The 16,735-nt window shown below is 58.7% G+C and overlaps 1 long non-coding RNA gene across 1 annotated transcript in view; it reads right to left on the bottom strand.

Annotated features, from left to right (window-relative positions):
- Window positions 1–12,141: 12,141 nt before the first annotated feature.
- Window positions 12,142–16,735, bottom strand: part of LOC130540812 (uncharacterized) — a 65,283-nt gene continuing 60,689 nt past the window's right edge. Inside the window, exons 2-3 of the long non-coding RNA XR_008954814.1 lie at window positions 12,697–12,764; window positions 12,142–12,416 (exon numbers count right to left, since the gene is read on the bottom strand). This is a non-coding gene — a long non-coding RNA (uncharacterized LOC130540812). The remainder of the gene's footprint in view (window positions 12,417–12,696; window positions 12,765–16,735) is intronic.

The raw sequence follows: 16,735 nt of genomic DNA, 5'->3' as shown, positions 1-16,735 counted from the left end.
GTGCCGCCTGGTTGTCCAGGTGTTAGGAGGCTCATTCTGGTGGAACGAGCATCTTGAGCCCCTCCTATGCCTCCAGTCCCTGCCAGACCACCTGGGAAGGTCCAGGAGCTGCTGCAGTTCCCACAAGTCCAGGCTACCCAGGTTGCAGCCCCTGCAGCCCCCCATGGTCCATACAGACCTCTTGTGTGCAAATCACACCCTGGGGTACTCACAGGACATGCTCGCTCCCAGAAGACCCAAAAGCTCAACCAGGTCCAGGCCGTGGGTGGTTAAAGCACTCAGCAGAAGTTCCTCAAAGCTCAGAGGCACCAGCAGAGGCAAAAGCAGATGCAGGGGCAGGGGGAGGAAGGTAGCCAGGGCATCTCGCCTCCTGGGGCTGCGGCCCTGCCTGCTCCCCCATCCCAGGCCTCCGGGCCCCTAAAGTCTGGGGAGCCTGGATTCAGGGAAGGACCCATCACCCCACAAGGGTCAGGCCGGGGGCCAGCGTGTTCCAAGCAGAAGCAGAAGCTTCACCCAGCCCTGTGGGGTGGCAGGAGGGAGCCCACTGAGCACAGGCAGGTCAGAGGCTGCTGCCGAAGAGCTAAGCCAGGACCATCTCTGGTCCCCAGGAGCCACCACTCAGCCTCACCCACTGTGAGGACTGGAATATTCACCAATCATAGGGCTGTCCACATGGCGAGACTCCACTCACATCCACCAGAGCCTCCCTGGCCCCCTCTCCTCCTCCTAGAGGCTCCCCAAGGCCTGAAATTACAACGAGAAAGTTTTTCCTTTGACTCTGCAAGGCAGACAGGACCTGGCATCTCCTGTGCACGTCTGTGGCCTGAGCAAGAGGGGACGTGGGACTGCGTGGGGGCTGTGACAGTTCAGCTTGCCCACCCAGCAGATGAGTCCTCTTCTCCTGTGGCCACTGAAGGCAAAGCAGGGGTGGGGGCAGGGGAGGGGGTCCCAGTCCCGTGAGGCTGAAAGTCAAGGTGGGATCACAGAGAAAGTCCAGGGACAAGATCAAGCCCTTCTGAAAAATGCATCTAGCAAGCCCCTGCCCGGCTGTGCTTCAGTTTCCAGTTTCTCTTTGGCCCTCTCCAACTGGGTGGACAAGTCTGGTGACTCCTTCCTGCATGCCAGCACCTGACGCGTCTGTCATGGCCCCTGCGGCCCTGGCTGAGGCCCCTGCTGGATGGCCTGGGTGGACCAGCCCTGGACATGCAGCAGCTGGCTCTCGCTGCTCCCCACCCTGCCACCTGGGTCCCTGCACCTGCCTCGAAGCATCCAGTTCTGGAGCTTTTGTCCTGGGCCTGGGAAATGGGCATTTTCTGCCCATAGGCACAAAGGAGAAACTGCAGGCAGGCATGCTTCTGGAAAGTTCCAGGGCTAAGGAGATGCCGAGTCGTTCTTCCTCACCCAGGGGTCAGGTCCTCACCACAGCCCCCACCCAGTGGCTGCCCCCGCCTCTGGCTAGGAGCCCTGCCCGCCAAGCCAAGCAAGAGGCGGGACGCGGTGACGCGATGTCTCCACTGAAAGGGTCCCGCTTCCCCTCAGAGAAGGGGCCGCACGTTAATTCACTCAAGGCCGGGGATTAGTCATCGGGCAAATAAGATTAAATGCCCTTGAAATGGAATTAAAATGACGTCAAACAGCAGAATATCATTTTCCTAACAGCCCTGCAAGATGCTTCCTGCTTTAACCCCTTCCTGGCCCCATCTCAACCCCCAAGAGTGAGCTCCAAGCTCGGGAGAGGTGGTACCCACGTCTCTCTGTGCTCCTGAACCTGGCTCAGGGGCCATCAAGGAAATCAACACTGAGGCTACTCCTGCCAACACCCTCCCAGGGCCTTCTGAGTCCTTTAAATATCAGATGGACCTTCAGGCCCCAGGCTACAGCTGGTAGAACCTGAGCCCCAGGCCCTGCACAGGGCGAGGGGACCTCAGCCCAGCCTAGGGCCCCGGGAACAGCGGGCCTGGGCCAGGAAGGAAGCCAGGAAGCTGAGGAGGTTCCTGGTCTCTCCCTGGCACCTCCGTGCCTTCCTTCACTCGGTTCTTTCTCTTCGTTAGCACAGCCCTGCCTGCCCTCCTGGGGAACCAGCAGGCCCTCAGCTCCTTGTTCACCACCTGCAGCTCAGGGGCCCGAGGATTCGTCTCCACTTGCAGGAATCCTCTTTTCATCTTAGAAGAGAAGAGAGGAATGATAAGGCTGGGCCCAGAGTCCCAGGGAGGCCTAGGCAGGTGGGCACCAGGGCTGGGAACAGCCCCTCTCCCATGGGGCTGTCCACACAAACCCTTCATTTCCCCAGGCCCATCTGGGGTCTGGAACCCCCTTAGAAGCCAGAAAGAGTGAACCCCACCTGGCCCACCTCAGCAGCGCAACCCAGCCAGGGAAAGGGGCAGGAACGTCTGTGCCTCCTGTGCCCCTGCCCGGGTCCCCACGCCAGGACAGCGTCTTTGCAGACATCCATGGTGACCTGCCTAGTCGGGGAACATGCCTCTCTGTAGGAGGCCCTGGCTACTAGCACCAACAAGACGACCTGCAAAGTCACTGGAAATCTTCCTCAATCATCAGCCTTAAGCCCTGATCATCATTTCTCATTTTCACTGAAACAATCACCTGTCGGAGAGGGTGGGCTGTGAGCTGCCCATTCGTCACGCAGGGCTGCCCTGGCCAAGTGCACGCGCCGCCCGGCCAGGCTCAGGCGTGGATCAATAGGCCACGTTCAGGCCGTCAATAGCTGTAAATACATTTGCGGGATCAGTCAGGACAGCCTCCTGCCCGGCCACCGTCCAGGGAGCTGCTGGGCGCAGAGTACGAGTGGGGCAAGCGATGTGCACCCTGCACCGTCCCTGGGGTCCAGCCTGTCTGGGGCTGCGTCTGTCCCAGCTCTCCCTGCCAGTGCTTCCACTTGGGCCGTCATCCTTGCTGTGCTGAGCCTGGCTCTGCCCGGCTCTGGGACTCCAGAAATGAGCCGTGATGACAGAGGCCTGGGAAGGGCCCCTCTGTGTCCTCCTCCTTGCCATCCCCAACCCTCAGCAACAGGCCTCGGCTCCTCCTCTCTTCTCGGGGGGTGGCCTCCCACGGCAGCCAGTCCGGCTCTGGGGACGGTGAGTTCTCTCGATTCCGAGTGGAGATAAGCCCAACCCAGCATCCTCTCAGGCTCGGGGCAGCTCTCTCCACACCTGCACCGTGCCCAGGAAGTTGGCACTGATGCCCTCCAAACATTTCTCCCGGCCTGGCACCCTGTCTCCCTCCGGCCACCGCCCAGCAGAGGGCCCCCACTAACCAGGGCCACTCTCACTCAGAGTCCAGCTCAGGAACTGGGCATTTTCCCCCCACCCATCCCCACCACAGGGCGGGGCAGGGAGGTGGGGAGTCACCTCCTTCAGCCCGGACTCCGCATTCCGGTCGGGGACAATCCTTAGTGCCGATGAGGACCCTGGTGTCTGTCACCCACTGCTGCTGTACTCTCCTCTCCAGAGACTCAGAATCAACAGGCCGTGGAAACAGAGATTTATTGCAGTGAATTAGCTCATACAATGATGGAGGCTGAGTCCGCAGATCTGCACCGAGTCAGTAAGCTGGAGCCCTGGGAGAGCTGATGGTGGCAAATCAGGCTGGACACCAGCAGACTCGACACCTGGGTAGAGCCGATGTTCCAGCTCAAGTCTGAAAGCAGGAAAGCAGCCGCCCTCCCGGCTGGAAGGCAACCAGTTTCCTCATCATGCCTTCACCTGATTGAGCGAGGCCCACCCGCATGGGGGAGGGACATCTGCTGTGCTCAGTCTACGGATTCCAGCCTGAATCTCATCCAGAAACACCTGCACGGACACACCCCAAATCGGAGTCCACCAAACGTCTGCAGTCGCGTGGACACATAAAATTAACCCTCACAATACCTCTCCCTCTGCCCCAAACACGCAGCTGCTTCACCCACCTTCACCTGTTCCCCCGCAATTAGCCTGTGTCCCCCAGTGCCATCCATTCTGGGCATCCTGGCCCGGGCGAGTGTCTGGGAGGGGCTGGGGCAGCCTGGTTGGTCACCAGAGTGTGGTCATTGTCATCTGCATCCCGGGGTGAGAAAGGACAAGGGGCTCTGCCCCTTGGGGGTCCTCAGGATTTTGACTGAGCCCCCAGGGTTGGTGGCTCACGTGCCTACCTGCATCTTCCACCAGCAGGAGGAGCAGGCTCATTGCAGCTGCATTGGAGGACGAGGGCTGAGTCCAGCCTCCTCCCTGGGACTGCAGCCCCCAAGGCAGGCTCTTCACAGGAGGGTCACCAGAGCCCTCAGCTGGGAGCTGGCACATGGCCACTTCCGGCTAAATCGAGCCCGGTGGCCAAGCCTGCCATCAATGGGGACAGTGGATGAGGAAATAGTGTTTGCTGAGTGACAATCTTCTCTCTCACAGCTGCCAGCCTCAGGACAGGGAGCACGGGAGGGAGGCAGAGGGCAGCCCTCTTGTCCTTTCTCACCCCGGGATGCAGATGACAATGACCACACTCTGGTGACCAACCAGGCTGCCCCAGCCCCTCCCAGACACTCGCCCGGGCCAGGCAGCAGGAGGAAGCTCCCTGGTGCTCTCAGCTCCCAGAACAGAGGATGCCTTTGCTTTGGGAGGATGGGGTGATCCTAACCACTGCTCCGTCCTGCCTTGGAGGAGGATGCCTGAGGGTAGGGCCCAGCTACCAACCAGGCTGCTGCTGTGGACAGCCTCCATCCTGCCCAGGGCCCCTTCCTGGCGGCCCCCTCCCTCTGTTGCTCTCTGCACTCACCTCTGCCTGGCCTTGCCCCTCCCCCAGGGTTCATCCCAGCCCGCATCTCCCAACTCTGCACCTCCCAAGACAATCTCGTTTGGGCTCTGAGTCACGCTGGGGCCTCACAGGAGATCTCTGGGGATGGGTGAGGCTTGGCTGGAGTCCCCGCAGAAGCGTGACCCTCACACCTGGGCCAGCGCCCTGAGGCCCCCGGCCAGCTCAGCTGCTGCTAAAAGAAGGGAGATGAAGCACTGGCTTGTTTTCAAGGGAAAAGGCCAGCAGCAGATGGCCCCTCCAGCCCCCTGGCCCCTGCAGCCCCCCGGCCCCTCCAGCCCCCCTGGCCCCTGCAGCCCCCTGGCCCTCCAGCCCCCCGGCCCCTCCAGCCCCCCGGCCCCTCCAGCCCCCCTGGCCCCTGCAGCCCCCTGGCCCTCCAGCCCCCCGGCCCCTCCAGCCCCCCTGGCCCCTGCAGCCCCCTGGCCCTCCAGCCCCCCGGCCCCTCAAGCCCCCCAGCCCCTCCAGCCCCCCTGGCCCCTGCAGCCCCCTGGCCCCTGCAGCCCCCCTGGCCCCTCCAGCCCCCCGGTCCCTGCAGCCCCCCGGCCCCTCCAGCCCCCCGGCCCCTGCAGCCCCCCTGGCCCCTGCAGCCCCCCGGCCCCTCCAGCCCCCCGGCCCCTGCAGACCCCCTGGCCCCTGCAGCCCCCTGGCCCTCCAGCCCCCCGGCCCCTCCAGCCCCCCTGGCCCCTCCAGGCCCCTGGCCCTCCAGGACCCCGGCCCCTCCAGCCCTCTGGCCCCTCCAGCCCCCTGGTCCCCCCAGCCCCTGGCCGCTGCAGCCCCCGGCCCCTCCAGCCCCCGGCCCCTCCAGCCCCCCGGCCCCTGCAGCCCCCCTGGCCCAGGCAGCCCCCTGGCCCTCCAGCCCCCCGGGACCTCCAGCCCCCCGGCCCCTCCAGCCCCCCGGCCCCTCCAGCCCCCTGGTCCCTCCAGCCCCCAGTCCCTGCAGCCCCATGGACCCTCCAGCCCCCTGGTCCCTCCAGCCCCCGGTCCCTGCAGCCCCCTGGCCCCTGCAGCCCCCTGGCCCTCCAGGCCCCTGGCCTACTCCTGCAAGCCCTGGGGAACCGATTCTGCAGCTCCGGGCCAGAGCCTTCACCTCCAAACCAGGACAAACCAGGCAGTCTGGGGTAAGAGTGGGAGGAAGTAAAAGGCACCCATGGGCTCCTGGGAGTTGAAATAAGAATATCTCAGTCTCTTTCCATAAGGAAACCTAAAAAGAGCACAGAACATTTTGAAAATGGAAGCCAAATATTTATTAAATATTTTCGAATCCATCAGAAACCACAGATGCTGGGGAGAACAAAACCCACTTTCAGAAAGAGGCGGCGAGTCACGGGGAGAAGCGGGGAGCACGTCTGAGGGACTCTGCTCCGTGCCCAGCTGCCGACACCCCCGTTCCCACACCCCTGCCCCCCTCCCCAGCAGAGCCCCCCTCCCCAGCAGAGCCCCCCTCCCCAGCAGAGCCCCTCTCCCGGCCCCAGCAAGACCCCTTCCAAGGCAGGTCTGAGAAACGCAGAAACGTGATCTCTCAAAGCTGATCAACGTTGTGGACACCTGGAACAGATGACCAGAGACATCGTGCCTGTGTGCCCCGCGCCCACTCCAAACAGCCGCCCCGAGAGCTCTGCCGGGCCCCGCCCCAACACGCGGGAGCCAAAACGCTGGTGGCATGGCTGGCCCGGGGCTTTAGCAACACAAAGTGACAATGGGGTGACCAGCTCAGGGCCTCTGGATACTGGAGGACAGAGAGGCTGTGGGAAAGAGGAGGCTGCAGAGGGTGGGGTGGGCACTCCCAGGCCCTCGCTCAGGCCCTCGGCCCATGACATCAGCGCCTTCTGGCCAAGGTGGAATGGTCACTGGGCGAGGGTGAGATCCAGACATGTACCTTCCAGCCAGTCCCTCACATAAGAAGCTTCCAGAAACAAGTACAGATCTAACTCTAAATTGGCAGAAGTAAGGAGGGGGGGGCCTGTCTTGATTTCCAGTGACTCTTGGTAAGGGCTGCGCTGGGAGGCCCTGCAGGGCCTGGCCCCAGGCAGGAGCTGAAGGCCCTTGGTGACCTCTGCCTCCGAAAGTGCCCTCCCCCCCACCTTCCTCTCTCAGCTGCCCCACCTCTCCCGCTGCCACTGCAACCCCCCTCCCTCCCCCACCCACACCCGTGTGCCTTTCCTTCTCTTCCTTCTTGGGCATCTTCTGCTCCAAAACCCACCACCCACCGGGTTCTATCAAAGGCCATAGAGCCGAGCAGCAGCAAGAGCCCCCACTGATGGCGGGAGGTGGGGGGGTGGGGGGGAGCAGGGAGGGGCGGAGGTGGAGGGGGAATGAGGTGGTGGAGGCAGAGGTGGGGAGGGATGGCTGTGCCACTCACACTTTAATACATATTTGTCCCTGACACACGCATGAGGTGTCCAGTTCAGTACCCAGACCACAGCCGGCTTGCAGACGTGCTAGTGGCCATTACTGAACATTTTATTGGCTATAATTGATCGGGTGCTTCCTGTGTCCTGGACATTGTCCAGCGAGGCAGGTGCTGCCCCTCCCAGCAAGCAGGGCTCTTTAGACAGAGGAGGAGCTGACAGGAGGAGGTCTGCCCAGGCGGGGTCTCGAGATGCTGTCACCACCCTAGCGCCCCGAAGCCGCCCCAGGGGCCAGCAGCGAGGCCTGGAGGGTGCTGGGCCTTTAGGAAGGTGGGACCTCCAGCCGGACATCCCCTGCAGCAGGCCACACAGGCAGCTGGAAGCAGCTTCCGCAAAGCCTGCATGCATAATGAAGCCAAGCGTCAGGAGCTGCTGGTGAAGGCTCTGGGTAAACACTGATTATCGGTCATTAAAAGAACAGGGCTATTAGCAAGACAGAGGAGGCTGGCGGCCTTCGGGAAAGAAGGGCTGTTTGCACAGCCAGGAGTAAGCGGCCGCCCCAGGGACCCCTGAAGGGGGGCACAGTTATCAGCCTCAGTAATGGCACTGGAGCCGGCCGCAGAGCCCCCGAAACCTGACACACAGGCCTGGCTTCTGCAGGTGGGGCCCCAGGTCTACAGATCTCCAGGGCACTGCAGGGCAACATCTGCAGGGTCCTTGCTGCCACTGTGGCCCTTGCTGTCCCCTGACCCTCTGGCACTTGAAGGCAGGGTGGACGGGGGCAGACAGGTTGCCATGGCAGGAAGAGACACACGCAGACCCCTCCACAAGGTCCCTCCTTCCTGTGCCTGCTGGTGCCAATGACAGGCACCCTTCCGGCTGAACAGAGGACCGATGTCATGGCTCGGGACCCCCAGGCCATCTGCCCCTGTCTGCACCCGGTGAGCCCCTCTCCACAGCCCTTGGTCCCTGAGGTCACGGGGAAGCCTCTACAGCTGTTGTCTTCCACATAACCAGAAGCTTCCAGGCCACATTTCACCTGAGAAGCAGGAACAGGGGAAGGTCACAGGGAACAGGTGCCGTGGCGCAGGGGACACCAGCATGGCAAACACCGCACCTGGGGACCTGCCAAGCCCTGGTGGCACACAGCCCTGACAACCCTCAAACCCTGCTGACCTCGAGGAGCCCCAGCCCCGCTGCATGCTGATGGCCATCCAGATGTCACTCCATCCTGAATGCTGGACTCAGCGTGGGGAAGGACAAGCTCCCGTTCTCATCCCCAGCCACCTACACTGAGAACACAGGAATCATTGGGAAGAGATGGGCACTGGATAGACAAATGAGCAAAAAGGTCAAAGTGGCAATTCATAAAACAAGGGCAAATGACAAGAGGCACGGAAACGCGCAATCGCGTGTAGCCAGACACACTCCAACAATGAGAAGTCATTTCTCACCAAGCTGGCCATGGGGGGTGAAAAAAACTCCAAAACTGGAGATTTCAAATGCTGGCCAGGGTTGGGAGGTGGGCATGGGAGGAGAGGCGGCAAGAGGGCAAGTGGCCACCGTCCCTGGGGACAGTGTAGGCCGGCGTGTCATGTGGCCCGAATGTGCCACTCCAGAGGACTGACTTGGAAGGTATCATCAGACCAGAAACAATGGAACAGAGGCCCCAGGGGAGTGACAGACAGACTGTGAGAAGACCTGGGGAGGGCACAGCCCCAGAATCCCGGGATGTGCAAAGGCCCTGCAGCAGGAGTGTGCCTGGGGGCTGAGAAGAAGCAGCAGGAAGCAGGAGGCAGGGGAGGTGCCAGGACTCGTGGCTGGAGAGGCAGCTGAGGTGACGTCTCCATCGCAGAGATTTGGAAGCACCTTACATGGCCACCCAGGGGCCAGCCGTCACCGCCAGTGGCACATCCAAATAACAGAACCCCACAAAAGCATTAGGCATTGTTGCGGCAGGTATTTATTCACGATAAAAATCTTCCAGGTTTACAAAGCAGCAGCGCAGCACAGTCTCAACCTGTGAGAAAAAAAAATGACCTAATAACATGAACACGTGCACAGACAAAACCCGAAAGCCTTTGACATCAACATGTTTACGGTGGGTGACATGGGGGATGTGATAACAGGGGAGACTATTTTTCTTTGTGCACAGTATTTTTGAAATTTTCTGTCATTAGTGTTGCATTTATACAATGCAGTCCCTAGGTGCATTTCCTATGAAAATTGTTTAGGCTTCTCTTAGGAGCACTGACGTCAGGCACATCATATCTGCTGACTCATGACCCTCACTGATGGCATGTGGGAGGGTTTCCAGGGTGCAGGTGCTGTGCTTAGCAGGTGCCTTGGTAGCTGGGCTCATCATACATGTGCATGCATATGCACACACGCACTCATATATGCATGCACACGCACATTCACAGGCATGCCCACACACACTCACACAGATATGCACACATGCACTCACATGCATGTACACATTCACAGACATGCACACACTCACGCACACAGATATGCACACATGCACTCATATATGCATGCACACGCACATTCACAGGCATGCCCACACACACACAGATATGCACACATGCACTCATATGCAGGTACACATTCACAGACATGCACACACTCACACACAGATATGCACACATGCACTCACATGCATGTACACATTCACAGACATGCACACACTCACACACAGATATGCACACATGCACTCATATATGCATGCACACGCACATTCACAGGCATGCCCACACACACTCACAGATATGTACACATGCACTCACATGCATGTACACATTCACAGACATGCACACACACACAGATATGCACACATGCACTCATATGCATGTACACATTCACAGACATGCACACACACAGAGATATGCACACATGCACTCATATGCATGTACACATTCACAGACATGCACAAACACACTCACAGTTATGCAAACATGCACTCACGTGCATGTACACATTCACAGACATGCACAAACACACTCACAGATATGCACACATGCACTCATATGCATGTACACATTCACAGACATGCACACACTCACGCACACACAGATATGCGCACACACACTCATATGCATGCACACGCATTCACAGGCATGCCCACACACACTCACACAGATATGCACACATGCACTCACATGCATGTACACATTCACAGACATGCACACACACAGATATGCACACATGCACTCATATGCATGTACGCATTCACATACATGCACACACACACAGATATGCACACATGCACTCATATGCATGTACACATTCACAGACATGCACACACACTCACACAGATATGCACACATGCACTCATATGCATGTACACATTCACAGACATGCACACACTCACGCACACAGATATGCGCACACACTCATATATGCATGCACACGCACATTCACAGGCGTGCCCACACACACTCACACAGATATGCACACATGCACTCACATGCATGTACACATTCACAGACATGCACACACACAGATATGCACACATGCACTCATATGCATGTACACATTCACAGACATGCACACACACTCACACAGATATGCAAACATGCACTCATATGCATGTACACATTCACAGACATGCTCACACACTAACACAGATATGCACACATGCACTCATATGCATGCACACATTCACAGACATGCACACACGCACACACAGATATGCGCACACACTCATATATGCATGCACACGCACATTCACAGGCGTGCCCACACACACTCACACAGATATGCACACATGCACTCACATGCATGTACACATTCACAGACATGCACACACACACAGATATGCACACGTGCACTCATATGCATGTACACATTCACAGACATGCACACACACACTCACACAGATATGCAAACATGCACTCATATGCATGTACACATTCACAGACATGCACACACACTCACACAGATATGCACACATGCACTCATATGCATGTACACATTCACAGACATGCACACACTCACGCACACACAGATATGCGCACACACTCATATATGCATGCACACGCACATTCACAGGCGTGCCCACACACACTCACACAGATATGCACACATGCACTCATATATGCATGCACACACATTCACAGACATGCACACACTCACACACAGATATGCACACATGCACTCATATATGCATGCACACACACACTCACACAGATATGCACACATGCACTCACATGCATGTACACATTCACAGACATGCACACACTCACACAGATATGCACACATGCACTCATATATGCATGCGTACACACATTCACAGACATGCACACAGTTACACACACACACAGATATGCACACATGCACTCATATATGCATGCGCACACATTCACAGACATGCACACACTCACAGATATGCACACATGCACTCATATGCGTGCACACACACATTCACAGACATGCACACACTCAGACATGCACACATGCATGATGCACACATTCACTCACATATGCATATGTGGCTGTGAGTGAATGACGGAGGGGGGACGGCCGTGCCACTCACACTTTAATGTGTATTTGTCTGTGATACGTGCACACACATGCACATACACACATGCACACATGCATGCACACACACATGCACGTGCATGCACACATTCACACACATGCACGCATGCACATTCATGCACTATTGGGAGCCTGGAGCTCCCGGGGTTCCACGGAGCCAACGGCCTCTGGGCTGGACCTCTGGCCCCTCAGCTCAGCTATGGAACCTGGGGCCTCTGAGTCCTCATCTGCAGATGGGATGCTGAAAGTCTTGAGAGTAGGGATGAAGAGCAAATGGAAGCAGGCTTGGAAAGCTCAGGGGTGAGGTCTGAGGGGTCAGAACCTAGCCCCTGCTGTTATTCCCGTTTCACAGAGGAGATCAAAGACAGAACATGGCCCGTGCTCACACGGCAGGCAGCCACAGAGGTGGCTAGCTGTCCACTCACTGAATTCCCATTGCCTTTTCTTTATGTTAAAAAATAAAAATAAAATGAATTGAGTTCAGGTAAGGAAGGGGCAGCCCCTCCCCTGCCCAGAGGCACAGCTGGTCTCGGCCCTTCGGGGTGCTCCTTTTTTATCTTGCTAGTGATTGGCCTTGTGGTGAGCATGAGAGCCAGAAAGTTCTGGCCAATGAGATCCGCAAGGAGGTAGTCCAGGGCTCTTCAGAGATGACTCCCCTTCTTCTGGCTCTGGAAGCTGCCATGGGCTGTGGGCTGTCTTGGTCCACAAGGCAACAACTCTGGACGCCCCATGCTAAGGATGACAGGGCCAGGAAGACACAGCCAGCCTCTGAGTCGCCCCAGGCCACCTCCCCCAAGACATTTCCACCAGAAGACACCTTCACCACCAAAGCCCCCACAGGCTGGGGTTCCCAGCCAGCCAGCACCTCACCCATCCCTGCATCGCAGCTGGCCCCAGCCCTCTCCCAGTTCCACTTTGATGCCACTCTTTCTCCAGCAGCTGCTACCATCAGAGCCCTGAGGCCCACATCACCTCCTGTCTGCCCTCTGGAACACAGCCTGGCATGACTCACCTGGGCCTAGGGGCCTCCGCAGTCCCCGAGCTCCTAGGGGTCTCCCCTCTATATTGCAGATGTGAATCCTGGGAGAGAGGAGAACATGGCTCCATCACCCGTGTTCGGCACCTGGCCAGGCCCCAGCATCAGTCCACAGTGCGGGACTACACCCAGAGAGGTGTCGCAGGGGCTGTCCGTGGAGGATGGTGCCTGAGGAGCTGGGACCATGGGATGGGAGAGGCACCTGCTCCCCCTTGCCCACCCCTTCAGTCTGGCAGAACTGGAAAGCTCCGGTCACCTGCCTGGCCTGGGGCCCCTGACACCCTGGGGGCCTGGGAGGTGGCTTGAAGGGGAGAGCTGGAGATGGCCAGGCTGCTGGACCAACGCCCCCTGTAAGACCACACTTCTGAATTCATTCCTCTTATCACCAACCCTCTTAAAATGTATTCAAGTTTGGTTTTTTAATTATGCAAATGATTTGTGAATAAATTTGTATAATAAAAATTCAAACTTTATAGACACAGAAATCCCCCGTTCCCCTTCCTCGGTCCAAGTGGCCTCCCCAGGGTGACAGCCCTTCTCCCGTTGGTGTGTGTCATTCCAGAACATTCCCTGTGCACCTCGTGCATTTGTGTTTGGGGGAACGCAGCTGTGCTTTGTGTGTTTCCTTAGATGGCATCGAATGGCACACGTCACTCTGGGGTTTCTCTTTTCTTCCCCAGTGACTCAGTTATGCACACTGTTGAGGACAGGGCCGACTGCCCGCAGCACCCAGGCTGCCTTTGCGTGTGTCCACATGACCCAGCCACACTCCCCACCCCTCACAGCTCCATGTGGCCATTTCCACCACCTGTCAGGATTCTCCACCCTCCTCGGGTACGAGTGAGACCCAACAGGGTGGCAGAGCCCTGGAAGGCCCTGGGCCCTCAACCAAGAAGACCCACCTGGAACTGCGCCACCAACAAGACCCAACGTCTATTGAGTCAAGGAGCAGCATGTTGAATCCATGCTTACCGCGGCCAGAATGCCCCAGATGCTATGGCCGTCGCCTGTCTTTCCCTGAGGACCTAGCTCATCTTTTTATCTGCTGTGTAGTATTTGCAGGGCAGACGTTGCTATGGTCTCCACGTTTGAGTCACCCCCAAATTCCATGTTGAAGTCCTCATGTCCAACGTGATGCTACTGGGGGGCAGGGCCTTTGGGAGTTGATTAGGTCATGGAGGTGGAGCCCTCAGGAATGGGATTAAGGACCTAACAAAGACACCCTGGAGAGCTCCGTCACCCCGTCCTCCATGTGAGGACACAGCCAGAAGACGGCCATCCGTGAACTGGAAAACAAAAGCAGCCCGCCCTCACGGACAAGGCGTCTGCCAGGGCCTTGCCCCTCCAGCCTCCAAACCTGGGAGACGTCAATCTCAATGTATAAGCCCCCTGCTCGGGGTGTTTTGCTACAGGAGCCTGAATGGCAGATCACACCACTTTATTCTGCATTCCTCTGCCCGTGAACTTGCAGGTAACTCCCATATGACAGGCCACGCTTGCAACAAATCCTGAATCTCAGGGTAGGGTCTCAGGGCATCTTCCTTGGTGGGCTGCCTCTCCTTGCCCTGCTCCTGGCCATGGAGCCCACTCTGGCCCTAAATACAGGTCTCGCCTGCCAGCCAGATTTCCAAGTGGTCTTTGTGCTGGGGACCCAGCGGGACCAGCCCTCTCTCCAGGGACTGCTGTCAGGATGAGGAATTGTATTTCCAAATGTGGCTTTTGCCGCAATCTCCCCCTTTGTGTTCTGGACAATTTGATCAAACAAGCAATAGAGAATCCATCAACATCTTCCAACCAGGAGACAAAGAGGCCTGACATGCCGCACGATGGCGTCCCCTGGCCCCACACCACACGGCAGGCCACCCAGGCTGGAGAAATCAGCCTGTTTTGTGCTGAGATGATAATAAATCACAGCAGGCACACCCACGCTCCGGGTGCCCACATTGTCCGCCTGTTGCCTGTCATTGCAGATGAAGCCCGGGCTCCTGGGCTCTGTGTGTGGGGCTCAAAGCTGGACTGTGGATCCCAGATAAGCACTAGGACCCTGGCCACTGCTCACGGCCCTGCCTCGGCCTCCAGAGCTCTAGAGAGGCCTAGGCGACCCCCAGTCCTGCCCAGGAGGGGCACAGCTGGGCTCTCCAAACTCCAGATGTGACCAGACCTGCCCTGTACGCACGGTGCATGGCAGGCTCATGAAACCCAGGGTAGGAGCTGGGCCATCTACCAGGACGGCCAGACACTGCCTCTCCGGCTAAGGCTGGGCCTTCCAAGGCTGGTCCCCAGGGGGTTCTCAGGACATCCAGGTGACAGTGACGATGGCAAATCACGGCCACCGGCTTTTCCTTCATCCTCGCTGGGGGAGCGCTTTACACCCTGCGTCCTCCCTCAGTAGGACGGGAGTGGTCCAGGCCCCAGAGGCTTCATGCGAGTGCCGAGGGGCCCACAGGGCAGAGCTGTCCTTCTGGAAGGTCAGAGACCCAGAAGGACAGACCTGGCTGTAGCATGAATGACCCTGGTGCCCATTTTACCTCCAGCTGTCCCATCCCATCCTTCAACTGAGTGGACGCCCTGGAGCGCTGCGGGGACGCACAGGTCCCGGAAACCATGTGAGCTCTGTCTGCAAACTGCAACCTGCCGGGCATGTGGAGCCTCTGCCAGCCACGAGGGAGCCCAGCACGCAGTGAGCACCTTGCACCCTCACAGTCACCAGCCACGCTGCCTCCGTGACGATGGTGGAAACGAGGGAACGGAGGCACAGTAGAGGGAGGTCCAGGAGGCAATACGGCGTCTGCTGCAGAGGACGCAGCCCAAGTTCCCGGATGCTAAAGGGATTTGCCTAAACATACCCACCTGAACCCCTCGCAGCAAAGCCTGGGGCTTAGGCAGCCCCTCACACAGGCCTGAGCTCTGAGCCCCCACCTCACCCTGAGCCCTAGGGCACCTCCCCATGCCTGAGGGGGCGGGCTTTAGAAGCACCAGCCCCTCCCCTCCTGCCTGCACCCCTCCCTCAGGTGTCAGAGAGGCAGACCCCCTGCTGAGCTCTGCTGGACAAGCTATGGCAGATGTGTGGGAGTTGCACACATTGCAGTCTGGGCTCCTGGCGCAGAGCTGCACACAGCAGGTGCACCGCAGAGGCCAGCAGGGCCCCGGCCCACACCGCCACCCCAGAGTCCTGTCTCAGCCCAGTACGGAGAAGCCCCTCCCCTTCCTCTGCAAGCCCAGCCTCTCGCCCCCACCCATGACAACTCAAGGGTGCAGCAGCTTTGCCCACTGCAGCTTGGGCACCAGAAGGCCTCGTTCCAAGACCCAAGGCGGGAGGACAGCAGCACCACAGAGGGGCCCTGGGCCACCTGCTGGCCAGCGAGGCCACCTCACCTTTCCACCGTAGGTCCCCCTTTCACCCTGAGTGAGAACCGCCCCTACCAGGGGGCTACCTGGGGGGCCGCAGCCTCCCAGCTGCCAGCACACGCCCAGTGCTTTCTCCAGCCTGGCCCAGCCCCAACCAGGCAGGACGGCCCGGCAGAGCACCCCTGAAGGCCGCACACTTGCAAGCTGCCCACAGACTGTGCAGCGCTGGCTGCCTTTTATGGGGATGCTACGCCTGCGCAAGCCGAGCAGAACAAATGAGATTGGAATTTTATGATTCTTTTACAGTGCTGCTCTGCGGAGAGCTTGTTTAATTAGCTTCTAACTCAACACCTTTGGCGACTCTAAATAATTCACCACCCCGGCCCCCTTCACCCAGCCAGGTGTGCCAGTGCTGCTTCCGCCCCCACCAGCTCTGCAGGGAGGTCACAGCTCCACAGTTCCAAGGCACAGGCCCCTCGAAGGGCAGATGCCTGGTGACGTGTCCTTTTCAGGAGCAGCCTTTCCAGAAGGCACAGTAGCCTTCCTACCTGGGCACAGCCACAGGTGTGCCAGGCCACCCTGGGGACAACGGTCAACCTCTCTGGACTAGCAGGGAACACTCCCGCCTGCTCTGCACACGCCCCATCCGCCCTCCCAGGCAGCAGTT

The sequence above is a fragment of the Pan paniscus genome, chromosome 15 (genome assembly GCF_029289425.2).
Source record: "Pan paniscus chromosome 15, NHGRI_mPanPan1-v2.0_pri, whole genome shotgun sequence".
Lineage (NCBI taxonomy): Eukaryota > Metazoa > Chordata > Mammalia > Primates > Hominidae > Pan > Pan paniscus.
The sequence above is the reverse complement of the archived record's forward strand: the minus strand, read 5'-3'. Positions and strand labels throughout refer to the sequence as shown.